Genomic DNA, 27672 nt, shown 5'->3' on the forward strand with positions numbered 1-27672 from the left:
GTCGATAACTTAAAATTAAAGTTACGAGGGTTCCCAACGAACATAACACTAATGGTATATCATTGTCAAAAGAAATTATAAAATCAGATAAACCAGTATTAAAAAAAATACTGCACACATATTGCAACTTCGAGTACGCAAGTAAAGCGAGCAAATAACACTTCACCCTTTTTACTCCACAACTAAGTGAAAAGCGAGTGATAAAAGCTAATCTGAGATCGGACTCAAGGCCGACTCCTAACTGTGGAGCTATTCAGTATCGTTAACATGCTTCAAGTGAAGAAAAAATAGACAAAAATGTCATTCAATAACAGCGTTGTCCAAGTCACATAATCTTTCGTACCTAAACAATAAGATAGTGTTATTTCCGGTTGCACCGCCGTTGATTGAATTTTGTCTTTTGTCAACATTAGCCGTTCATTGCAAAAAGAGCAAAGTTCAGCGCTGATTTTCAGCTGCGACCTGGGTGACGTCACGGCTAGTTAAAATTACTAATCCAATATTTAAAATACTTTAAAATTAAAAGACAATAAAAAATTTATACTAGTATATTGTTAGCACCACACGCTTCATTGTTGAGGCCTATATTGTATTTCGAGTGTCAATATCCACAATTCCGCATCCGCAAAAGCGATTATGTCGGAATCATCACTCCCTAATTGACAACCCTAATAAATATTCATCCCGGCGGGTTGTTATATTCGAACTGTTTATTTGCCCGACCATCGGTTATAAAAGTAATTAGCATAAACACGCCCCTGTCAAATTACGTGTAAACATTTACAACAGTTGCGTCCTTATATACCTACCTAGAGGATCTGTGTATTGTATAAATGGGTATTTTAACTAAAGACTATAATAATATTATTATAAATTAAATAAATGAATGCATATAGACAATTAAATTGTCTGTGATTTCAACATGTCTTTTCTCAAGTGCAAGTCATTAACACGATCAAGCTTTTTTTAAATTTTTTGTCGATCTGTCTGTCTTATTGTCCGAGCGAATCTCTTGAAACAGTACTAAAACACAATTAAGCGTTTTTAAAATTTTTGTCAGTTTGTTTGTCTTTTTGTTGGGTTGTCTCTAGAACGAAGAACAGTTTTTTTTTGTTTTTACCATTTTAAAATGTTATTTAAAACTAAGTACCCAGTCAAATAGCACATTTTAAAACAAAGTTTTTTTACATCAAAATGATCACTACAAATCCCTAAAGGACCCTTCCCTCGTGAGGAGACAATTTAGGCTTAAGCACCAGTTTAAGACTAGTTTCAAGCGCAATTGAGGAAGATCTGGCTTCCACTCTATTCATCATTACCAACCCATGTCCGGCTTACTGCTGAGCTCGAGTCTCCTGCCACCACGTTGGCCCAATGCGGATCGGTAGACTTCACACACGCAGAGAATTAAGAAAATTCTTAAAAAAGAGGTTTCCTCACAATGTTTTTCCTTTACCGTTTGAGACACGTGATATTTAATTTACACAACTGAAAAGTTGGAGGTGCATGCCCCGGATCGGATTCGAACCCACACACACAGTATAGATTAAAAGAAAAAATGAAATTGAAATCATAAAGCTTAAATATTATCCAATTTAAATGTTTTTTCATATGGCTGTCTGTGACAGGCTTTCGTTTAAATGAACATTCTAAACGACGGTAGAAATAAAAATACGCATTCAAAGTACACAGCGTATACCCGAGCGAGTAGGCGGTTTGAAAGAACCTAATAGAAATATTAATGAAAAAATGTTCGCGCCTCTCTCAGCGACCTCGGCTTGTTTATACGACGGTCAACGTTAACCATTTTATACATTTTCTACACTATAGTCTTCATTACTAATAGATAGTAGCCGTGATAACCCAGAAGATATGACTTCTGCTTTCGATTCTGGAGGAAGTAGCTTCAAATCCGGTCCGGAGCATGCATCTTCAACTTTTCAGTAGTTTATTTTAAGAAATTAAATATCACGTGTCTCAAACGGTGAAGGAAAAACATCGTGAGGAAACCTGCATACCAGAGAATTTTCTTAATTATCTGCGTGTGTGAAGTCTGCCAATTCGCATTGGGCCAGTGTGGTGGGCTTAGCCCCTCTCATTCTGAGAAGAGACTCAAGCTAATCAGTGAGCCGAATACGGGTTGATAGCGACGACGACGAATAGGCTCCGAAACGAATTAACAGATTTGAAAAAATCACCAATGGAAAGCTACATTATTAGCAAACAACATAGCTTAATTTGTATCCTCGTATTCTCACGGGAATTGAAACTACGCTTATAAAACCGCGGGGGTTGTGCTATACTATAAAATATTACACAGTCACGTAGCATAAATAAAACAAGGCCTTGTAGATGTGCCGCCATAAAGATTACTCTCAGGATCACAACTCCTCTTGAATTTGTTGAGCGCCTTTGACTTGAATAGCAATGAACCGGTGAGATTGGCGTTGAGTAAAAAAGAGATTGCGACGAGACGAAGTGAGATGCACGACTCAAACGTATTGTATTTTTGCTTTATTCTTCGTGTCTGTGTGTAATCTGCTGGACTAGTCACTATTTTGGTCTCTATTATCGACCTACATATAAAGTTAGGTAGGTCCAATTTCAAGAAAGAGGCGAACCGCCGAATCTAATTCGGCTGGGCAGCATTCGGCAAACTCCGCGATATCTTTTCATCAAAATTCCTCAGTGCCTGAAGACTAAAGTCATCGAACAGTGCGTGTTGCCAGTGACATATGGTTCCGTGACTTGGTCGCTAACAATGGGCTATAAGAAAACTCAGAGCCACACAGCGGGCGATGGAACGAGCTATGCTAGGAGTATCTCTGCGTGATCGAATCAAAAATGAGGAAAAGTATCTCAAATCGTTTTCGAAATGCTCACCTTCCAGTAAATAACTAATCTACTATATCCTTATCTGACGTTCTGGTTGAGTATTTCTTAAGCTAGTTTTTTTTTGTCGCCCTAAGCGTAGGTACCCACCAATATTAAGGGCTCATACTTGGTATTATCTGCCGCGCTCAGTAACTGCAGAAATTCTCATTGCCACTTCAGCTTCGCGACTCGTTGAGCTATGTCGGTGACTTTGGTTCTTTTGCGGATCTCCTCATTTCTGATTCGATCACGCAGAGATACTCCTAACATAGCTCGTTTCATCGCCCGCTGTGTGACTCTAAGCCTTCCTATGAGGCCCAACTCTCTTTGTAGACAACCAACAAAATAAAACAATTCAATTGAATAGTTAAAATCCACTATTTGTAAACATATTTCCATTATTTGTAAACATATATCCACTATTTGTATACCTACAGATTAGCCAAACTATTCCATATTTTTCAGCTATCCGAAGTTTACAACCCCAGTGAGGAAGCACCCTAAGGTTTACGACCGCCTAAAAACTATTTTTGAACTTTGTTCGCAATTTATCGCTAACATCGCGAAAAGATTTATTTGTCTGGAGTTTTTATCTAAACTTAGAGGAAACTTTTTTTTATACACCGCAAATGGGAAAAACGAGCTTACTGTTTCGCTATCGTAGTCGAAGTAGCCTCAGGAGAGCTACTTTGTAACGATGTTTTTATAACTAGAAAGAGTATTAAATTCATCTCTATCTGTCTCTGTCTATTTTATTTTATTTATTTTCTAAGGAACACTAAGTAAGGGTTCATTTACATGAACAGCAACAGCTACCGACGATTGCAGTCGTCGACGTCTCCACGGCAGTCGACGGCAGGTACCGTAACTGCATACCTGACATACCTGAGAATACTGCAGTCATTTAGACCTGTAGTCACACCTGAGATTTTTTTTAAAATTGCATATATCATTACGATGTTTTCCTTCACCGTTTGAGACAAGTGACATCTATTTTCTTTAAATGCACATAACTGAAAAGTTGGAGGTGCATGCCGTGGGCCGGATTCGAAGCTACGCCCTCCGAATCGAAGGCATATCCACTGGGCTATCACGTCTCTATGGCCTATGTTAGGGACTTCAAAAGACCATCATCACATAGTAAATATATCGAATTGAATTCGTATTCGTAGCTCTTGAATTTCAATACGCTTGTAGTGAAGGTTGGAGTAAATTCAGATTTTTCTCCAGTCCTGTGTACACGGCCGCGGCAGGCTTTGCAGTGAGCCGGAGATTTGCTGCAGATCTCACTGTATATTGAAGTGTCACCCGGTCGCTGTGCCAGTTCGCCGTATTTTACTTGAAATATACAATTTTACAATACAGTGTTGTGATTTTTATGCATGCAAGCTATTTTTAGACAAAAATTTACATCTATACTTTTATAGCCCACGAATTCGTCCGCGTGGAGTGGCGTGGCGTCAAGCCCTATATCACCCCTTTAGGGCTTGAATTTTAAAAAATCCTGAATCACATTATATTTCATATTTTTTTTTATAATTTATGAACAAATTTTTAAAACTGAAACTCTAAAAACTTTCCATAAAAACTTACAACCACTATTTTACCAAAATTATTTTTATTTTAGGGTCAAAAATTACCTTATATTTTGCTCCAATATCTCATTAACCATTATACCAAAATTGATCTTTAACAGACATACAGACAGACAGACAGACAAACTGACAGAAAGATAGACATGCAGACTTACTTTCGCAATTTATAGACTATAAAAAGGTAAAGTTTTGAGAGGATTATCTATGGTTCTAATAAATCGATTTGAAAATTCTTTTGTCAATAGAAAACCTCTGAGCCTGTCTTTTCACTACTACTAACTACGCAGATGGAACCGCGGGGCGTCGGCTTGTTATGAATAAATGGCATTTCGCATAAACATGTCAGGGATGAAGGTCTAACATTTCTGGTGAACCTAACCTTACCTTACTAGATAAACAATGATGTTTCTTTCTAGAAAATGTAAGGAAAATAGTTACATTTTCTTAATTATTAAAAATGAACATTTGACTGTAATATTCAACCTCCCTAGGAATTGAATTGTATGTACTGAGTATAGCTATACTATGTAGGTACTATAGCTCTAGGCTGCCGACCTCTCTCTACACAATGTGCCAATTGTGTCCGCTACACACAACGGTTCAATCAGCGATAAAGAAAATCTCCAATTCGGTCACCGCTGTGACCGACGGACTGAACATGATCTGTAGGTATGTACTAACGCTTGTAACTATATCAAAGATTAAGTAACACATGAATAAAATTCTGTGAGCTGTGATAGCCCAGTGGATATGACCTCTGCTTCCGATTCCGGAGGGTGTGGGTTCGAATCCGGTCCGGGGCATGCACCTCCAACTTTTCAGTTGTGTGCATTTTAAGAAATTAATTATAACGTGTCTCAATCGGTGAAGGAAAACATCGTGAGGAAACCTACATACCAGAGAATTATCTTTATTCTCTGCGTATGTAAAGTCTGCCAATCCGCATTGGGCCAGCGTGGTGGACTATTGGCCTAACCCCTCTCATTCTGAGAGGAGACTCGAGCTCAGCAGTGAGCCGAATATGGGTTGATGACGACGAAGGTGTACATATAATGTGCACACAATGTGTACAACTATGTACACATTATATACCTCCTATAGTGTAGTTGACCTGACCTGTATCTGTGTGCCATTTGTGTCCGCTACACAGCGGTTCAATCAGCGATAAAGTAAATCTCCAATTCGGACTCCGCTCCGCTGTACCGCGGCTCCCATTTCACTGGACGTATCAATTTATTGCGAATGTATTGTGTTTCTTTTACGAAACTAACCTTTACAACAGTTTTTCATCAACATCATCAATATCAGACTATTTTAACAATTAACTACAGGGAGATTCCTCTATAACGGAAAGAGGATGCAGAAGTAATACCCACCATGCTGCTATATTGCAGGTTGACACGCTTAGGGTGATAATGTTTAATGAGTAATGAAGGCGACTAGTAAACCGACGATTTAACATGCTATTTCTTTCTGACCCACACTCTGAAACATCACATCATTGTTATCATTAAAATCATCATTATCATTAAAATCTAATTGTGATAATTACACAAATAAACAATATCACCACCGACCCGCATAGGGGCAGTGTGGTGGGTCTAAACTTTATATTATCTCCTCTCTTAGGTGACGAGTGCATCTTGGCCCTCATAATAGGCTGATATTGATGATTTAATATAAAATTAGTTATCTATTTCAATAAGTAATACAATTAAAGCTGAATGCACATTGTATTGTAGACAATGCTCTAAAATCCAAAACCAAGCGGCAACCTTTGTACTTGTACGTACTTTTTTTACTTTGGGACAAGTTTGGGTCACTTTTGGGCATAAAAAGTTACAAATGTGCGGTCAGCCTAGCGCAAACGTCGAAGGTCAACCATTTAATGCGGTCCAACGATAATTTGTTGAAATGCCAGATACAGAATCGGGATATTTAATCAAACTCGCAAACTTGGCCCATCAGTTAGTAACTTGCAAATATCCGTGGCTTCAGCCAACTTCAGATGATCGAGCAAAAATTACCGATTCCCGGGAAATTTCTGTATTAATTTAATTGACTCGAATATTATATTGACTCACTAGTGATTAAATTACATAGTGAATAGAAACGTTATTGGTATTAGATTCAGTTCGTTCGTTATCAACCCATATTCGGCTCACTGCTGAGCTCGAGTCTCCTCTCAGAATGAGAGTGGTTAGGCCAATAGTCCACCACGCTGGCCCAATGCGGATTGGCAGACTTCACACACGCAGATAATTAAGAATATTCTCCGGTATGCTGCAAATTTCCTCACGATGTTTTCTTTCACCGTTAGAAACACGTGATATTTAACTTCTTAAAATGCACGCAACTGAAAAGATGAAGGTGCATGCCCCGGGCCGGATTCACACCCACACCCTCCGGAATCGAGGGCAGATTCATATCCACTGGGGTATCACCAAGATTCAGTTGGCTATGAATAATTGTATCTTCAGGTTTCAATAAAGGTTAAGTTTTGAAATTGTTTAATTTATAAAATCATTCTTCTGTCGAGAAAGCTGACACAACGTTTATAATTTGAGTTCCACAGTGTCGTGAAAACAGTTAACTTTACCTATTCAATTAAATTTATAGATTATGAGAACCTATGAATTTGACTTATGATATTTAGTAGGTACTTGCTTAATATAATTAAGTGAATGAATGGTCTTACATTGTTAAGATGTAACCTTATAAAAATTGACGGGCAGATGGACACCAATGTAAAACGTTTGTGATATTTTTGGTTGTCCATGTAATTGACCATTTATTGTTAACTATGTATTTTTGATAAATAAATAAAATATATGGAATCATTCATTTCAAATAGGTTCTCCTAAAATCACTTTTGTGAAGTCAAGTCTGTCAATAAGTAATGCCTTACCCACAAGAACTTACGTATACATAAAACTATGATAATTAAAAATGAACTATACAATTAAAACATTTTTAGTCTTTATTAGCAACCTATTAAAATAAACATCAAATCAATTGACAAAATGTCATATCCACCAGTAATCACCGGTTGTCATTTGTTACACAGAATCTTAATTCCGTATATGTCAACTAGTATCAAAGATAGTGAATAAGCCTGCAGGAAACGAATTGTAATTAAGTGATGCCTATCTATCAAACTTAAGCACCGATAAAGTAAGATAAATTAAAGATAGTTAATAGGATATCCTAACAATCAACATAAATCTTATAACAATACCCCTAACGATGCTTTTAAGCCCCAACTATGGGCTATTCCGACGTTGTGAACAGAAGTGAGGCATTTAATCAATTTCTCAAACTTGGCTCATCAATTCACTTAAAGATACGCACGATTTAGAACTTGCAGTAGAAGCAATTTCGGGACCGAACTGAAGGATGGACTTTATATACACCGCAAGTCTATTAAATTGATGCTATTAAAGACATAATAGCTCAACGGTTTGAGAGATGGACTGAAACAGGATCACTTTTGTTAAAACCTGTTTGTAAAGACCGACACTTTCGCTTGTTTAAGAATAGACTTAGCTGTTCACTACAGTTTCACTTTTGAAAGGAAAAAAGAAAGAAAGAAAATTGTTTTGTTGCACACAAAACAACAAAACAACAAAAAAAAAATGAAAATAACGATAAACTAATAATTTAAAAAGATATTAAATAAAGCTAAAGATGATGTGCGTGGTACCAAAATGGTCACCACTCAGCACGTGTTATGCTAGTGATGGAACCACGAACGAAACAACAATATTAATAAGGTGCTATTTTTATACGCCTGTCTGTTTTTCTGTAAAGTTTATATCTCTTGAAGGCGAAAGTCGTCATTCAGTGCGTGTTGTCAGTGATGACATACGGATCCGAGACTTGGTCGCTGACTATGGGCTTTATTAGAAGGCTCAAAGTCACTTAGCGGGCGATGGAGTGAGCTATGCTTGGAATTTCTCTGCGTGATCGAATCAGGAATGAAGAGATCCGCGGACGAACCAAAGTCTCTGACTTAGCTCAGCGAGTCGCGAAGCTCCATCCTCGATTCCGGAGGGTGTGAATTCGAATCCGGTCCGGGGCATGCACCCTTCAACAGTTGTGTGCATTTAAAAAAATTAAATATTACGTGTCTCGAATGGTCAAGGAAAAACAACTTGAGGAAACCTGAATATCAGAGAATTTTCTTAATTCTGCGTCTGAGATGTCTGCCATTCCACATTGGGCCAGCGCGGTGGACTACTAACCCTTCTTTTTACTAGTCATTCTGAGAGAAGACTCGAGCTCAGCAGTGAGCCGAGTTGATAATGATGATGAATACGTATTCATTTTTATAGCGTTACTTTATAAAAGTTGGGTTCATTTTTAAAAAAGTAATAAATTTGTTAATTTTTTTACAAAAACTTCGCCTTTACGGTCGCAAAATATATCACATAGATTATTCAAAAAGAATTTGTATTCACGACGGTAATTTCGGTCCAAAACGGTTTCCTCCATTAAAGTTCGCCTTACGTGAGATAAAACTTTCCAACCCAAAGTATAAAACCGCCGAACGTTCGAAACTTTAGAATAGCTAAGTCTAAACGACTTTTTAGTGCTATATGAGGGTAGAAAACGCATTTCATAACTTTTTTATTTTAAATTATTCATTTTTTATATTAAAATATATCAGCTATATCTAATTGTTTTAAGCTCATTAATCAAATTTGTTTCATTAATTTAAGAACAAATTAATTATAGTTATTATTAGGTGTGAAATGACTAGCGATTTATACCCTCATTTTGGATTGGTTTGTTTGTAACTAATATTCCTTGAGTATGGCTTTAGTATAGTTAATCTTTCTTCGGTGATTAAATAACTATGCTTCAGGACCTGCTGGCCAATTTCCTATTTTGGTCTGTACTATCACCTATTAAAATAAACAACAAATCAATCAACAAAATATCATCTACATAATATGATACAAAATATAAATATCATCCGGTGCTTACTGGTGGATATCATATAGTATAACTCTATAATATATACTAATATTATAATATTATAAAGCTGAAGAGTTTGTTTGTTTGGTTGATCGCGCTGATCTCAGGAACTACTGGTCCAACTTGAAAAATTCTTTCAGTGTTATATTGCCCATTTATTGAGGTAGGCTATAAGCTATATATTATCCCCGTATTCTTACGGAAACGGGTACTGCGCGGATGAAACCGCGCGGCGTCTGCTAGTATAACATGTACATGTCATTTTATCAATTGATGTGTTGTTTGTTTTAATAGGTTGTTATTAAAGACCAAACTAGTGAATAGGCCTGCTGAACCATATGGCAAGTTGATTCTTTTTCTACAATCGCAAACGCTTCGAAAATTAAATAATGACATTCGTAATCAACAGGTCACGTGATCAAGTTATCGATCGGAACTGTCATTCCCATACATTTTTTTCGTTTTCGATGCGTTAGCGTTCGTAAAAAGAGAATAGTAGTGCCACATTGCTACAGGCCCAGTTGTATTTCTTTAACAGTCCATCATGCTGGCCCAATGCGGTTTGGCAGACTTCACACACGTAAAGAATTTAGAAAATTCTCTGTTCAAGATGTGTTTCGTTCAGTGTTTGAAACACATGAATTTATTTATTTCTTTAAATGTCTTAAATATTATAAACAGGTAGGTATTGTTTATTTATTAGGTTTATTTACAATCACTTACAGTAACTAAAATAATAAAATATTACTAAATTATAAATCACTATAAGTGTAGTGTTTATTTACAAATAAACACAGCATGAAATAAAGAAGAACAGTAAATAAAACATAACTTAAATATCACAAATAGAGAACATACACACTCGTAAAAAATTAATTAAAAAGAAGAAAAAATTAGAGAAAGAAAGAAAATGTAATAAGATTACCACATTTGTCAAAACAGTACCAATCATTGTTATTATTAGATAAAAAAGATAACATTTCTTTATAACAATTAAAAATACACAGATAAAATATCACAGAATAACACTGTTTACCGTCTAATTTTGGCTCAGCCTCGCTTTTATGTCACTCAAAGAGCTCAAGCAACAAAGGTCGCAACTGTACTTACATTAGAATCGCATTACATTAATGAACTAACCGGTAAACTTAAACTTGACCCTAAACTTTGAATACACTGTTTCCTGAGCGCACACAACTCGCTAACTTAGTTATTGTTAACTTCTATGTGTTACTTAATGATTGTGAGCCTTCATGGAATAGGTAGTTTGTATATTTGCCAAGCGAATGTTACTATTTAGGAGGACTTTAATACTACATTAATACAATTACCCAGAAACCAGCGTTCCGGAACGATAATGGAGTATACTTGCTTACAATAATAACTTACAACCCAGCAAAACGTTAATATAATCCTACAGTATAATTCGTAGTTTATAAGCACTAAATGCATACTAAACTATTCGCTCTGTCTTTTTTTTTTTAATTTGCCATATATTTTATAATATTCCCATTCTCCTCCAACTTGTTGGGAAAGACTGTGCTAGGAGTGGGTACGACAATAGACCAACGGGGCGGGGATCGAACCACCACTCCGTGATGAGTCCAACCGCTCTTACCGTTGAGCTATTGAGGCTTCTTTTCTTCTATGAAACTGCAATAGAAATGCCCTTCCGGCGTTTGTCTTTCTTGACACATATAATTTGAACACCTTCAAAGCTAGAGTGAATAGGCATCTTCTAGGTAAGCGCGCTCCAACTTAGACCGCATTTATGCTTACCATCAGGCTTATAAAAAAAAAAGTCGATTAAGCAAAATAAAACAGTTAAATCCCGAAATGAGATAATGTTGATATATAAATGCGAAAGGTTTCATCAGGAAATCTCGAAAACTGTTTGAAGTACAATGTACGATACGATGTACGATGATATTTCGCTGGGAAATAGTTTATGGTTAGTAGTAGGTAGGTTGGAGGTGCATGCCCCGGTCCGGATTCGAACCCACACCCTCCGGATTCGGTGGCAGAGGTCATATCCATTGGGCTATCACGGCTCTCACTTTTCTAACTTTCAGTTATGTGCATTTTAAGAAATTAAATATCACGTGTCTCAAACGGTGAAGGAAAACATCGTGAGGAAACCTGCACACCAGAGAATTTCTTAATTCTCTGCCTGTGTGAAGTCTGCCAATCCGCATTGGGCCAGCGTGGCCAGGACTATTGGCCCTCTCATTCTGCGAGGAGACTTGAGCTCAGCAGTGAGCCGTATATGGGTTGATAACGACGAGGTAGGTAGTTAATATTTTTTTATCAATCTAACAACATGATAATGAACATTTGTAAATCCATTTAAAAAAGAGTCAACTAGCCTATTAAAATAAAGGTCAATGTTAAAAGTCCATGTTACTCATGAATCAACTTTTGGTAGTCCTAATGGTAATTCTACATATTAGCACATAAAACAAACAAACACACAAAATTTGCTTTGTTTATTAGTAGATTCCCGAGCCCTGCATTAAGCCATTACTAATTAGGCTAACAATGATATCACGCTTATCATTAGCAATCACAGTATCAGCAAACAAATCGAGTACACAGTTCACAACACGAGCAGGGGCGCGTAACCGTTGGCTATCGGAAGTTTACAGACCACATCGTTAAGCTAATGCCTGCGCCGGACCAAATGTTTGTGCTCCCTGCACATAACCGCCGCGGTCAGTGCGGCTAGTCACGACAAAGTACACTCAGGGTCATGTTACTCTATTATAGTTTAGTGTACAAATTGGCTAGTTTGGATTTTGTTTCGTTGTTGTGTTGTGTTGGTGTATATCGAACTAGCCGACGCCTATGGTTTCACCCGCGTAGATCCTATTTCCGTGAGATTACGGATATTAAATATAACCTATGACACTCACAAATAACGTGGCTTCTTAATGGTAAAAGAATTTTTAAAATCGGTCTAGTAGAACCAGAGATTACCTTACAACACTACAAACTTTACCTCTTTATAATATTAGTATAGATTAACTAACTGTGACTGTGACTTCACCACAAGAAATTCTTTCTTTTTATCAGATAACGAAAATTCCCATTTTTTATGTTAGTGAAATAAAATCTAACTTAGAAGTAAACAAAAGAGATAGACGACACGACATGAGCCTTTTGTACGTGTAAGGTCTTTTGTCCTTACTGTAATAGCAGTAAGTCACCGTCTCACCACTACACTGGCCAGCAGCGCACGTCCGCCTCCTCTCGATGCCAGAGATAGACTGGCTGCTTTGTCCCACTACCGGTGTATATATATACACAAACACTACAGTAGGCACTTCCAAACATTACGATCCTGAGCCGCAGGCGGCTCAGGATTGCAACTCACTTGATGTCGTCAGTCCACCTGGTGGGGGGTTGACCAAAACTGCGTTTTCTAGTTTGAGGTTGCCGTTCCAACACCATGGGACCCCAACGACCACTTCAACTTTGCGATTCGTTGAGCTATCTCGGTGACTTTGGTTTTTCTGCGGATTTCCTCATTTCTGATTCGATCACGCAGAGATACTCCGAGCATTTTCGGAATACAGATATTCCTATATTTCCTAGCTTCGAACCCAGGACCTTACAAACCACAGCCTCATAGGCTTACGACTGTTATATTAATACTAGCGGACCCTTTCAAGCTCCGCTTTGACTTATGTGCACTTCTTTTCTATCCTTACCCTACACTATTCCTACCGTACCTCTACCCTACCCCTAGGGTTTAGGGGTTTGAAAAATAGATGTTGGCCTATTCTCATAGATACCGGATAAGCACAAAAAAATTCATCAAAATCGGTCAAGCCGTTTCGGAGGAGTATGGAAACGAAAACTGTGACACGAGAATTTTATATATTAGATTAACGTGGCACAAACTTTCGCCTAAATCAAGGTGAAAAGTTAAACCTGCTAACTAAAGTTGAAAGTGTCTCGGCCCAAACAGCTTTTAGTGCCGCTACAGTCATATAACACTTTAAAATGTAGATTGTCTGGAATATTTATGGAGTGCGGTAAAGTGCTCACTCTAATAAATGTCATGAAGCAATTTTCATAACATTTGTTTGTTTAACCACTTATAAACTAAAGGGTTCCTGACCCACTATGTAGATTAGGGGTAAGTATTTCTGCATTACACTAGATATTTAGTTTACTTAGACGATTAATACTAGCACATAGAAATAGATATCAAGCTCTTTCTAGTTAACGGTTACTTTCTATGCTTCTTTATTATATTACACTATCAAAGACTATTTAACTGACAAACAATATTACAACGGTATTACACTATCAAAGACTATTTAACTGACAAACAATAATAATTAACGTATAACGGACATAATAATAAATTAATAATTTTAACATCATAGTCATTAAGTAAATTTCAATAATTATAGTGTATTATAGACAATGTAATTTAGTTATAAGATTATTTTTAAATTTGCATGCTATTTTGTAGCAAATTGTATGCCAACATTTATATCAAGATCTGTATTTAACAATTTGCAAATAAAGAATTATGAATTATTATGAATTACAGAATTATAAAGTGGAATTCCCACCGGCCCATACAACTTCGGCCCAGGTAACCCAAGTATACCTACGTATAAAAGTAAATGGAGATGATAATATCTATACTAATATTATAAAGCGGAAGAGTTTGTTTGATTGAACGCGCTAACCTCAGGAACTACTGGTCCGATTTGAAAAATTCTATCAGTGTTAGATAGCCCATTTATGGAGGAAGGCTATAGGCTATATATTATCTCCGTATTCTTACGGGAACGAAAACCACGCGGGTGAAACCCAGTGTCCAGTAGCCTTTGGAACTTTTTAGACCTAAAAGTGACCCACACTTGAGTAGGTGAACTTTTGAGTTTGATAAGTTTCTCAAGACAAGCAGTAGTTTGAAGTGAACAATAAATTGTTTTTATCAGTTTTTACTGACTTTCTTTTATTTCAGGAGTCCTAAAAATAAGTTCTAGGTCAGGGCATGAAAAGCTTTTTTTTCTTCTATGAAGTTATCGGAATTAGCGGTCATAAGCTAGGCGTCCACATATCCCCAGCGTACCTACGTATCGGACGGTATTGGTAGTTTTATGGTAGATAAAATCCTTTCGATAGTAACCGTGCGAAGTAGATCAGTGGACGCACTTATATGACTTTCTATACAAAGAATACTAAAATCTGATTGATGCAATGCGTCCGTAGCGTGCAATGCAGATCAGTGGACGCCTGCCTATATGGTGATAATGTTTTGAATTTGTAACAGTCACTGTTAAACTGTCACTGTGATACGTCATAGCCCAGTGGACATTACCTCTTCCGGAGGCCCTGATTCCGGAGGGTGTGGGTGCAAATCCGGTCCGAAGCATGTACCTCCAACTTTTCAGTTGTGTGCATTTTAAGAAATTAAATGTCACGTGTCTCAAACGGTGAAGGAAAACATCGTGAGGAAACCTACATACCAGTGAATTTTCATAATTCTCTGCGTGTGTGAAGTCTGCCAATCCGCATTGGACCAGCGTGGTGGACTATTGGCCTAACCCCTCTCATTCTGAGAGGAGACTCGAGATCAGCAGTGAGCCGTATATGGGTTGATAACGAGGCAAATAGAGTGCACAGATCACGGCAGGGATGGAGCCAATCCAAATACAAATTCAAAAACTGATACATTCTCGAGTCAGTACCACACGTAGTGTCTTATTAGTAATTTTCAATATTATTAAATAAAAATGGCGTCTTATGTTTTTATTATATACAAATTTAAAAGTCTTTTCAAAAAACTAAAAAATCAGATGGAGTTTTTTGGTTATTATTGATTATTACTCTCTTATGATATCAATTTACGTAATTAGTATTAGTGTTAAATCTAATTATGAAAAGTTTGTAAATGCGGATTGCAAGGAGACGCGTGACGTTTGTTTTTTTTTTTGAGTTTCATCGGCCTCACCGCGCTGCAAGTAAACAATCATTCCGTATCAAACTTTATTCTGTGGTTATACCACAGACATCCTAAATTCAGACAGCCACAGAAAACTTATGACAAACCCTATATGTGACCACCACCAACGAAGCAAATGGTTATTAATTATGTTTCGCCACTAGCCACTAGCCACTTCAATATAAACCGCACCTAACAGTAATTCACACGAACTGTCACGCCATATTAAGCCACCAACAACAACTCTTCACTCCGGAGCACAGTGACTGGGGTTCAAGATAACTAAGTTACCAACTTGTGCTCACTCAACCAAGTATGTAGTGTCGAAGTAAAGGGATTAACAAGTTTTGACGACCTTTCCAGAGCAGCGCGCGTTCGCTATAGAGAACTTGTATAATACGTTACCTAATACGAATATGTTAAGGATTATAATCTACAATTTAGCACTCCCAAATTAAATTTGCCCAAATACAGCGACAGGGGTATACGGGTTGCAGGGAGCCGCTGGATGCTGGCGGCTCGAGACCGTTTTGTTCGGAAGTCCATGCAAGAGGCCTTTGTCCAGCAGTGGACATCCATCGGCTGACAATGATGATGATGATGAAATTCAGCGGGCGATAGAACGAGCTAGGAGTTTCTCTGCATGATCGAATCAGAAATGAGGAGATCCGCAGAAGAACTAAAGTCACCGACATAGCTCAACGTGTCGCGAAGCTGAAGTGACAATGTGCGGGGGACATAGTTCGAAGAGCCGAACGGGACGTTGGGATCTTAAGGTGCTGGAATGACCCCCACCAGATGGACTGACGACATCAAGCGAGTCGCAAATAAAATAATTATCATAAAATTTAAGAAATTAAATATCACGTGTCTCAAACGGTGAAGGAAAACATCGTGAGGAAACCTGCATACCAGAGAATTTTCTTAATTCTCTGCGTGTGTGAAGTCTGCCAATCCGCATTGGGCCAGCGTGGTGGACTATTGGCCTAACCCCTCTTATTGTGAGAGGAGACTCGAGCTCAGCAGTGAGCCGTATATGAGTTGATAACGTAATGTAACATACCATTTAATTGTTCACCCAGAGGCAAGGTACCCAACACGCTGGTGATATTACCTCTCTGGATAGCAAGTCTTAACCTTTGGGCCAAATATGCGCCAGCTCACCTGACGCATGGGTCAATTTTTACTTATATAAAAATCTGTTTGGTGCTTAAATAATAAAGATGAAGTGTAAATAAATTAAATAAATCAAAATGGCAATAAAACGTAAAATTTTGTTTAATAACTCCATGAAATCCGGTTAAAGTTTATGTATAACTAGTATAGGAAATTCAAACTACAATAACATTTTGTGACATGAATAATTCTAAACATAATGGACTAAAAGTTCTCAAAACTAATTGTTGAACCGCAGTTAATTTAACCCACTAATAATAAACGAGAAAACTACATTTAATACACAATAACCGCAGCAGTTAATTAGGGACATTCAAATTTATAACCGCAACATGACCGTTTTAAATACTTTAATTAAAAATTGACTTAAGTGCCTTATTAGATTGAATAAAAAAAATACTTATTGAAAAATTTACAGGTCCTCATCATCATTAACCCATATTCGGCTCACTGTTGAGCACGAGTCTCCTGTCAGAACGAGAGGGGTTAGGCCTTAGCTCACCACGCTGGCATGATGCGGATTGGCAGACTTCACACACCTAGAGGATTAAGAAAATTATCAGGTATGCAGATTTATTCACTATGTTTTCCTTCACCGTTTGAGACACGTGATATATAATTTCTTAAAATGCACACAACTAAAAAGTTGGAGTTGGAACAAAGTTGGTACATGCCCTGGACCGGAATCGAGCCTACACCCTCCGAATCGAAGGCAGAGGTCATATCCACTAGGCTATCACGTCCTTTTTTACAGGTATTTTGTTTCTATATTATATTGTATATCTAAAGATTCATATGGCCTGCTTATTTTAATATACTCATGAAAGCCGAAGGAAAATTTAGCTGTTAGTTTAGGAGGTATGCTTGAGATAGACACAAACCGCTCAAGTGCGTGTTGGGCCACGAGCAAATTTACTTTATTTATTTATTTATTTATTTATTTAGATATACCAACAATGACAACCAGAATCATTCATAAATTATACATGTGACAATCTTAATGCTAGTGCTGCAGGAAGCCATCTTTTAAAAGTATATACAGCATTGTTTTCCGGTTAAAAGTTAAAAATTAAACTGTTCTAAAACTACAAAATTATATGTTCAATAATGTCCTATTGATTAATATGATTATATATATTTACATCTAAAATAAAAATAAAAGTAAATTACAGCTAATTAATTATATCTATATAAATAAGTCAAATATCAACTAAAAAAGAGCAAATAAATTTAAATGACAATAAATATTAAATAATGTATTTTAAATGTCAAATCAATTTAAAATTAAAGTTAAATAAATTTCAAAATTTATGTCAAATTAATTTAAAATTCAACAGAATTAATTTTACTTTTGAATATCCGAAGAGAGTCCTTGAAGATGTCAATATCTTGAAGGGCCAGGTTGTTATACCTGTTTATCAGGCGATTAACTGGAGAGTATCTGCCTAGGTTGCTATATGATAAATGTGAGGAGAAGGTTTTTTGCCGAGAGCGTCTCGGAATGCGAATGATTTTAAAGTTGTCACGACATATTTAGGCAAAAATAATTTGAATTTGAATAAATAATATGATTGGAGCCAAAGAGCTTTGAGCTAATTTAAATATTCAATAAAGGCTGTTCCAAATTAACCCATTCCAAATTCAAAAATAATTAATTCCACATACGTTGCAGGGATCTAAAACTTTGTTGCAAGCGGAGAAATTATTCCTTCCACTAAATATTTAATGATGTTCAAACAGCGCTCGGCTTATTCATAAATTAAACTGATTCCTTAACTTTTCTGCGATGCTCTGCGCTTGTAGGATTGTTGGCTGATTTCAAATTCACTTTCAACCGAAATAGGAAACGCGGTTTATTCTGTGGTAAGTGTGAATGTTCCTCTATTAACTGGGGAATTGATTCTTATGCGACTAAAACTTGTGCTATTTTTAAGTGTTAAAAATAGAACTCTTATTAAATACCATAATACTACATTGTTTATGCACAAAAATGTATTACAAATATCACGGCCTCCGTGCCCACTGTGCCACGGAGGCCATGATGAAGACCGATTGACAGGCAACCCTACGGAGCTTCAACGGTAAATTATTATTAGTTATTGATCCATATTTGTAAAACCACTGGACTATAACAGGCGGACTTACCATTGGAAAAACCAGTGGACTATAACAGAGCTGACCAATGGAGAAACTACAAACTGACCCAATAGAACGAAAGCCTGTCATCACCTGACTTACCTCATTGTAGGAAAACTAAAAGTTTTGCCAATTATAAAATCTGTACTTTGGCTTTAGACCTTGGTTTTAGACGGCCACCGTGGCGCAATGGTCTGCGCGGTGAATTAACAAGATGGAGGTCCTAGGTTCGATCCCCGGGTTTGCCGATTGAGGTTTTCTTAATTGGTCTAGGTCTATCTGGTGGGAGGCCGTGGCTAGTTATCACCCTACCGGCAAAGGCGTACCGCCAAGCGGTTAAGCGTTCCGGTACGATGTAAGGGGTGTGGATTTTAATCCTCCTCCTAACTAGTTAGCCCGCTTCCATCTTAGATTGCATCACTTACCATCACGTGAGATTATAGTCAAGGGCTAACTTGTAAAGAATAAAAAAAATTAAAAATAGTATGTTTCGAGAGCCTTCTTCCAAGAATAAAGAGTGCGTTTTTTATTACTTTTCTCGGCATAATATGTAAAATCATGTTCAGCCACTAGTCACTTAGAATCAACCTATCCTTTCAACAAATTCCGATAAACACGGTTTCGATTTAACCTTGTGGTAATGAACATTACCAAATGACCTGTAGGAATGAATAGCTTTGTATATGGTTTGAGGGTTTATATTGAGTAGATTATAAAATCATCATTATCAACCCATATTCGGCTCACTGCTAAACTCGAGTCTCCTCTCAGAATGAGCGGCGTTAGGCCAATAGTCCACCACGCTGGCCCAATGCGGACTTCACACACGCAGAGAATTAAGAAAATTCTCTGGTATTCAGGATGTATTCCTTCACCGTTTGAGACACGTGATATTTAACTTCTTGAAATGCACACAATTGAAAAGTTGGAGGTGCATGCCCCGGACCGGATTCGAACCCACACCCTCCGGAATCGGAGGCAGAGGTCATATCCACTGGGCTATGACGCTCTATAAAATGAATAAAAAATGGATTATAAAATGGAAGTAGAAAAAAATTATCTTTTTTTCCTTTCTTTCTTGACAAACTTTTAGCCTGCACACAATGAAGCGTATCTAGCTGTCGCATGCTCCAATTCTAAGACATATTCGCTCCACCAAATATTGATACGTACGTAACGAGCCGTGTCTAATGTGTTTAATGTGAGCACAGACTTAAGTTGCCTAACGATGCGTGTGTCGGCTTTTGGGCTAACACCGTAAAACATTTAGGACGCTGTTAAAATGTAAAGACCTTCACAACTCAGCGATGTGCGGTGGCCTTGTTGAAAGGGTCTGGGTTCTTTATCAAATGAATTAGTGAGGCTATTTTATAATCAATGTACCTATATAATGGTCTTTTGACGGCCTCCGCAGTGGTATGCGCGGTGGATTTACAAGACGGAGGTCCTGGGTTCGATTGAGGTTTTCTTAATTGGTCCAGGTCTGCTGGTGGGAGACTTCGGCCTGGCTAGTTACCACCCTACCGACAAAGACGTACCGCCAAGCGATTTAGCGTTCCGGTACGATGTCGTGCAAAAACCGAAGGTTTGAGGATTTTCATCCTCCTCCTAACAGGTTAGCCCGCTTCCATCCTAGACTGCATCATCACTTATCACCAGGTGAGATTGCAGTCAAGGGCTAACATGTAAAGAATAATAATAAATAAACCTTCCCGCGTGGTGGCCTTGTTGGAAGGGCCGGGGTTCTTTACATCGAATGAGGCTATTTTATAATCAATGTACGTGTAGCTACCTATATAAAATGTTAGTGTCACAAAAGGCTTAACCGATTTTGATTGAAAATTTTATGACATATATATATTGCATAAGTAAGAGTAAGTCTAAAATAATAAACTATTTTTCATACACGATAGTGGTTAGGAAGGTCCGCTTAATATTTTTTTTTTATGATTACACTTTTAATGTCAACCCCTATTTTTAAAAATAATTTATATAAATACCTAACTCAACAGGCATTCTACAGTGTAAATGAGTATTTAAGTTGATATTATTGTTATTTTCATACATATTTTAATTGTAAAGATGTAAATTTTAAATGGTGAAATTGTCTTTTAAATCATTAAATACTTAATAAATAATTTGCATGCCAAATTGGAAAGATACATTTACCATCTACATCTACCGACCACCTGTATAAATAATGCATGTATCTGCAAAGAAATAAATTGATTGATTGATTGATTGATTAATAACGATAAGACAGAGGCCTTCTGTCTGAAGGCCTAAAAAGGATTTCTAAGCAAACTTTTATAATTGTTTTTTTTTTGTAAACTCTCAAACCCATGTATAACGTAAATAATATTTTTTAACTCCCTTTTTATACAAATAAAAATATAATGGACCACTTAATTTTTTACTAAACAAAGAACAAAACAAAATGCCACATAAAAAAGATAATTTTACAAAGAGAAATAAAGCGAGTACTAAAAGACACTTTTTGAATGTAATGTTTTTATACAAATGAGAACCTACACTGACAGAAGCCTGTGTGGAGCTAATATCTTTTATTGTATCATTGTGACGAGGTGAATGTCTTCATAAAGAGAATTTTACGAGCAGAAACTCGCAAACCATGATGACTGTTACGATAATTTGTGATAGTGAAAAATTACACAAAACACGGGTATTTTTATAAACTCTTTCTCTGAGAAATATGCATTCAAATAAGATAATAACATAATAACAGTATAGATAACTTTAAATGGTTTAAAATCTAAAACACACGCTTTTACCCTGCACTAAAAATTACAATAATACATATTGTATTTAAGTCACGTGGCTATTTTTTTCGTATTTCTGACAGCAAAACCCTTCATTTGATGGATATCAAATGAAAGGATAAGGATATATCATGGGGGTGGATTTCAAACAGCCAGTCCGCCATATTGGATTTGTAATGACGTTTCTTAACTAGTCATGTATTGTCATCAGAACTCAGAGCGTGTGCAAATTTCATCCTAATCGAAAACCGAAAGTGGGTCTAATTAAGAACCAAAGATTTTCTTACATACATAGTAAAAATGCCACAATTTCATGAAACTTTCTATGAAAATGCGTTCCAATGACGAAAACTTCATCCAAATCGGATGAGTAGTTTAAAAGAAAACTGAAATACAAAACGAATATACAAACTCATATCACCTTGTATGTCTACATTTTCAACAAAACTAATCTTACAAGGGCGAAGTCGCAATTAACTGATTATATGGTATTATATGGCTTAGATTCGGTTAGCTTTGGATCAGGAGGTCTTCAGCTCGAACAACGGGTCATGCAGTGAAATATTCATTTAAATAAATTAATTATCCCGTGTCTCAAACGGTGAAAGAAAAACATCGCAAAGAAACCCATCCCTGAGAGTTTTCGCTATGTGAAGTCTCCCAATTCGCATTGGGGCAGCGTGGCGGACTATCCTCTCTCATCCTGAGAGGAGACTCTTGCTCAGCAGTGAGCCATATATGGATTGTTGATAATGATGATGATGATATTGACAATCTATCAATAACATTTAACTATTATATTATTAATACTGTTCAAATCAAACCTAAATTACAAACTGATACAGTTTATTTAACCATTACTCAGTTAAATTGCATATACGACGAACTAATTAGCTAACTAAGCTTCTCGACACAAACTAAGTCGTTTGCAAATTGATTGAACGCGGCCAAATTGAATTCAATACCTGCAAAACTATGAGCCTACCCTTTGGAACGATAAAATCTCATACTAGCAGATTCTAAGATCGCAGTTTCTTCTACGCAGTTCCCAATCCAGAGAGAAGACTAAAATATACGTTACTTTCTGATAATGTAGCTTTCCATATGTAAAAGGTTTTTAACCGGTTTAGCCGTGATAGCCTAGTGGATAACCTTCGATTCGAATGGCGTAGGTTCGAAGTCGGTCCGGGGTATGCACCTCCAACTTTTCAGTTTCGTCTAGTTTAAGAAAATAAATATCACGAAGATGAATGTAATGGAAAATCATCGTGAGGAAACCTGTATACCTAAGAATTTTCTTAATTCTCCCACATGTGTGCAGTCTGTTAATCCATAATGGGCCAACGTGGTGGACTGAGACATAAACCCTCTCATTTTATCAGGAGACTCGTTCTCAATAGTGAGCTGAATGCGGGTTGTTAATGATTAGCCATGAAGATATCAAGGTATCATCACACTATCATACTTCACACTAATATTATAAAGGCGAAAGTTTGTATAAGTGTGTAAGCGATTTGGCTGAAATTGTGAATAAAAATAGATTTTACTCTGGATTAACACATAGACAACTTTTCATCCCGGAAAAGTCCATGGTTCCCGCGGGATTTGTAAAAAACTGAATTGCACGCGGACGAAGACGCGAGAGTCCGCTAGTAATATATAAATTTTAATATAAATAAAGCTTTACACTGAGATATTTTTATGAAACATGCCATAATAAATATTTAATATTACCTCTAATTATAATATTTCTGTGAATATCTTTGTTAAATAATGTTAACAATATGAATATTGTTAGAACTTGTACTATTCAACCGAATAAAATATTATGAGAGAAATTTATAAAAGGTTGCCTAGAAATTGAAAGGCAATATTTAATATATAATTCAAATATTCATGTGAGCACTAAAAGGAAAAGCTGAAAAGCGGCTGATTATAATACAATATTTATATTTCAGAACAATATACGCTTGGCTTTGTAGGAGCATAAAAGAAACTTCACTTCTTCTGTATATTTAGAAGAAAGTCGTGTTAGTTACACTTTTTATAACTCAAGAACGGCTTGACCGATTTGGCTGAAAATTGGTAAAGAGGTAGCTTAAAACCAGGAGACGGATTTAGAATAATTAGGGTAGGAGTAGGGTAGGGGTAGTGTTACACGCAAACGAAGTCACGGGCGTCCCCTAGTTAGTTGTAAAGACATACAGCTTATAGTAAATATCTGTATACGTATACCATAAGACAAAGTCAACTGCCACCGTTTGTCTATATGTTGGCGATAAACTCAAAAACTATTGAACAGGTGTTCATGCGGTTTTCACTAATTGATAGTGCAGTAAGTAGTTAGGTAAGAAATATAATCTTGATTCGGTCTGTCAAAAGTGTAAATCGATTGAAATGTTAAATCAAATCAAATCAAATCAAATTCGAGATTACTATATCTGGCCTTTATACTTATTTTATTTTTATATTTTCTGAATTAAATACGGTTTAATTCAAATTTATTATTAATATAGATTTTATACAGTTGTGTTACCCTCAAGGAAAATAAGAATTGCTTTCTCGTAAATAAATTAGGTATAAAAGCAACCTAAATAAACAATAACTGAAATTGTTTATTTTATAAATATTAACAAGACCGTTCTACAGTATCAATATATTTTGAACAAATACTTGGTAAAATAATATCTTATTCTCGTGAGTAAACAAAAATTAATATATTATTTGTCCTTCTACGTCCTATTTAATCAATCATCTAATTGTGATGAAACTATAATAAAAGGATCGTAATAAAGAAAGTATTTAAATATTTATGTAAAACTAGCGGACGCCCACGATTTCGTCCGCGTGGAATTTACTTTTTCACAAATCCCTCGGTATCCATGGATTTTTTCGGGAAAAAAGCCTATGTATTAATCCAGACTATAATCTATCTGTACTTCAAATTTTAGGGGATTCGATTTAGTAGCCGAGGCGTAAAAGAGTAACAAACACTCATTACCATCAAAATCATAAGGTTTTCGTAAATCTCGTGAATCTAAGGATTTTTTCGCAATAAAAAGTAGTCTATGTGTTAATCCAGAGTAAAATCTATTTCCATTCCAAATTTCAGCCAAATCGGTTCAGTAGTTGCGGCGTTATAGAGTAACAGACATCCAAACAAACATCCAAACATTCATACAAACTTTTGCGTTTATAATATTAGTAGGATATTTGCTTCTCCGTTTATAAATAGTAACAAGTTTTGTTACTTTATTTTAAACACCATTGTAACGAGAATCCAAAGGATCCATAATTGTTTATAAGGATCCAATTACTATTATTACAAATATTTCAATTCGCTTTTTAAAACCATTAAATGGTTAAAAACGTTGTTGATTTTATTAAAGAATGTCTATTACAAATTCTTCTATAAGTAATGTGTATATTATTATGTATAATTCGCTTTTTTTTATATTTTAGCTTAAAATTATAATAAGAACAGATGTGTTTTACTAACTACAGAAATGCTAGTGGACTCCCGCGACTTCCTCAATCCGGCAAAGACGTACCGCCAACCGATTTAGCGTTCCGGTACGATGCCGTGCAGAAACCCAAAGGAGTGTGGGGTTTCATCCTCCTAATAACAAGTTGGCCCGCTTCCACCTTAGATCATCATCACTTACCATCAGGTGAGGTTATAGTCAATGGCTAACTTAAAAAAAAGAGTTCCTTCATCCAGTCTTGTCATAATAGTCGCTTAGAATAGCTAAGCGAATCTCTACTAACTACGAGTAAAAATCACCTCCCTGCCAAATTCCATCTTTATACATCAAACGGTTTTCGAGATTTCACGACAGACCTTTCGCTTTTATATTTAGATATATCAGTCACATAGAGCCCACACAACAACTGAAAGTAAATACAATAAAAACAAATGTAAGTATTCCTAAAATAATATAATTGTTGTGATTGTTAGCAAAAAATGTTCACAAAAATAAGATAAGAACAACTTTTGTTCTTGCCATACGGATAATGTAGAAACTTGTTCTTGGTAAAATAAACGTAGTAGTTTATTTTTCCAACATTTTCCGCACGCTTTTTTTATCATTTTCTTAAAAGCTTAACCGATTTAGAAAAAAATGTTATCGAGCTAAGTCTATTTCACGAGCATAAATAGAGGAAAATAGGAATTTCAGTTTTTATCTTTCTGCGATATTGTGAGAGAGAAATAAATGCTTAATTCCCATTTTTATGTTATTTGATCTCTATGAAGGATTTCCAAAAACTGGCCGAAAGAAAGTGACTTATTTCTGGGGCAGTTAGTAATGCCCCACCCTCGGTTTGATTCCCAGCTCAATTTAATATTTAATATTTTCTGGCTGGTGAGAGGCTTCGGCCGTACCCACCACCCTATCGAGCAAGGCGTACCGCCAAGCGATTTAGCGTTCCGGTACGATGTCGTGTAGAAACCGAAAGGGGTGTGGATTTTCATCCTCTTCCTAACAACTTAGCTCACTTCCATCTTAGAATGCATCATCACTTACCATGAGATTGTAGTCAAGGGCTAACTTGTAAAAAATTAAAAAAAAATATTTTCTATATTAGCTCAAGTGATGGTAGGCATTTCTTCACCAATTACTACCCTACTGACAAAGACGTACCTACCGCCAAGCGATTTGGCATTCTGGGATGATGCCGCGTAGATGCCAACTTAAATTTGACATTCTGGGATGATGCCGTGTAAAAATTGCCAGAGTTATGAGTAAAATAAACTTGTACCTCTTACGAGTACGAGTCAGCTCGGTACCATCTTAGACTGCTCGTTACTTAACATCAGGTGAGATCGCAGTCAAGGGCGTTGTCATATAATAAAATTAAAAACAGTTGCAAGAAATTAATCAACGAAATTTCAGTGGTTATTTCTAGGCATATACAATAATGCTAAGGCAAGAGCGTCGTCATATAATAAAATGAAAAACAATTGCAGAGAATTAATCAACGAAGTTTCAGTGGTTATTTTTAGGCATATACAATAATGCTAAGTCAAGGGCGTCGTCATATAATAAAATTTAAAACAATTGCAAAGAATTAATCAACGAAGTTTCAGTGGTCACTTTAAGGCATACACAACATGCTATCAATCCGAATCATTAAATAAAATATTGATACTAAATCAAGAGACCGTTCAATGCACATACAGCTTTTGCGTTATTATTCAAATTTTGGATTTTAATAAATACATTAATTTAATACAATACCATTTATTTAATGATTATCTTTTGGTTTAATTTTTTTTAAACATACATCACAACAGTTGATTTATGAAAAGATAATCCTGATCCTTATTTATTTTATCTGTTTATTATTCTAACATATATATGTTGAAAATAAGCCTAACCAAGAAACATAAACCACAGCTGGTTGGTTAGGCCAACGAAACGACCAATTGTAAATGGGTTAAAGTCAAATGAACTTCTATGGCTCCCCATAATATTAAATAATATGAACTTCAGGGTTTTTGTGGAAACGGAGGTGGCGGAATTGTCACTTTCCGCCACGTGAAATTTTCTGTAATCTCACGTGGCGGACCAACCATAAAACACAAAAAGAAATTTTACTTTGGCCACATTTCCAATTAGAATTCGTCACCCGAGTCTGTAGCCAAAAGATAATGAATATTCATTCTGTCCGCACACCAAAAAATAAACAGGCAACCTCAGCATCCTAATTAAAAATACACAACTAACCTGTAAAATGGAAAGGTCATCGCCGGCTGCGGCAAATTTCACGGGAACGAAACATTATAAACAACATAACACTTGCACATTATATTACACCACTCAGAATTTTTACACAATTATTTATTCACTTATAATCACTCACTGGAATTATTATTCTGGCAAAGTTCGATCGTAGACAGTTCGTAGCATTCGTAGCGGCACATCGCGTGCGTAGCGGACCGCGTAGATCGAGTGACTGCTACGCGGCTACGAACGAACGCGCAAGTCCGAACTACGAATCCAAGATGGGCAAAACTTAATCTAGTAAAACCAAGAAAGTTTCGCGTAGTACTGCCGATTTGTTTATATTAAGGTGGTTACGCTTTCATTGATGCTCATGAATAAGTTGGGTTTTGTTTACTTCGATATTTTATATGGGAATAATAAATGGGTTATATCTA

At 36.4% G+C, this 27672-nt stretch overlaps 1 protein-coding gene across 1 annotated transcript in view; it reads right to left on the bottom strand.

Annotated features, from left to right (window-relative positions):
- Positions 1–27458, bottom strand: part of LOC112049878 (uncharacterized) — a 135505-nt gene extending 108047 nt beyond the window's left edge. Inside the window, exon 1 of the mRNA XM_024087918.2 lies at positions 27239–27458. The gene's annotated coding sequence lies outside the window, so the exon portion shown is untranslated. The remainder of the gene's footprint in view (positions 1–27238) is intronic.
- Between the last annotated feature and the right edge of the window lie 214 nt (positions 27459–27672).

The sequence above is a fragment of the Bicyclus anynana genome, chromosome 17 (assembly GCF_947172395.1).
Source record: "Bicyclus anynana chromosome 17, ilBicAnyn1.1, whole genome shotgun sequence".
NCBI lineage: Eukaryota > Metazoa > Arthropoda > Insecta > Lepidoptera > Nymphalidae > Bicyclus > Bicyclus anynana.